At 40.7% G+C, this 1,028-nt stretch overlaps 1 pseudogene; it reads right to left on the bottom strand.

The window, feature by feature from the left end:
- Nucleotides 1-450: 450 nt before the first annotated feature.
- Nucleotides 451-916, bottom strand: LOC106750861 (annotated as a pseudogene).
- Nucleotides 917-1,028: the final 112 nt, after the last annotated feature.

The following is a 1,028-nucleotide window of genomic DNA, read 5'->3' on the forward strand; positions in this document are numbered from 1 at the left end:
GTAAATGATATATATTTTTCTTTTGTTATCGGCAGCACGTTGATCGAGCATTTAAATGCACCTGCTATTTCCGTGATAATAAAATGTGAATCGTAGCCGGATAAATTATGGAAAACTATTGGGACGTAATATGAATGTTTATAATTTAAATTGCACTTTGAATGCGCGGGACCTCTGTACCGTCCGGTGAGATGGCAATGATCGCGTACGCGTGTATCCTCTTTNCTCTTTCTCGCACACGTGACAATGCGTTGCGCTATTAAATGTTTCCAACTGTTCGCTTGATAAAGTTTCCATGGGGACATTTGTTGCCAAGACTAATTTTACGCGGTGCGCTAACTCTTCGAGTTGCTCGACAAACCACGAGACGCAATCACTATCGCGACGGCTTTGAAAATACGATAATGATTTGTCATACGAGCAATGTAAATAATACGCTATGCTAAATACCGTATGATGCTGATACGCGTGCGATTTGTGATCCTCTCCCTCCTCGCTCGCAATCTTCCGTAAGATGCACTCCAGATCGGCGTACACGACGAACGGTGAACGCTCTTTCTTGTTGTGGTTGCAAAAACTGAGCCATTTGTCGTCCTCGCTAGGAAGCAGGATGGCACAGTGGTTCATTTCTCCACAATCTATAGTATAGACCTGCAACCTTTCGCTCGAACGAAAATAGCAAGCATCTGTAAAAAAAAAACATTTATAATTAATATTCATTTCAAAAGAAATTTATAATATTTTTACAAATTTTTATACGTACCGGTTGCAGATATACTTCTTATGATCATGTTTGCTTAGTTGCGAGCTCACAAGTCGGGACAAGTTTTTTATCCATACAAAGTGTCCAACGTTGTCATCTCGCGGATCTGACAAGTACAGCAAGTTGACGTGTCTGTCCATCGTGCGGTCAGTGAGGCGTATCGGAAGGATCACGCGTGTCGTTTTTCCTTTTTCTATTTTCTTCTTTTCAGCACTCTACACGTTGATTGATATATTGTTTTGTCGCTCGAAATTTGTTATTTGAT

Source organism: Dinoponera quadriceps, unplaced genomic scaffold (genome assembly GCF_001313825.1).
Source record: "Dinoponera quadriceps isolate SergipeBrazil2010 unplaced genomic scaffold, ASM131382v1 scaffold6888, whole genome shotgun sequence".
NCBI classification, from domain to species: Eukaryota; Metazoa; Arthropoda; class Insecta; order Hymenoptera; family Formicidae; genus Dinoponera; species Dinoponera quadriceps.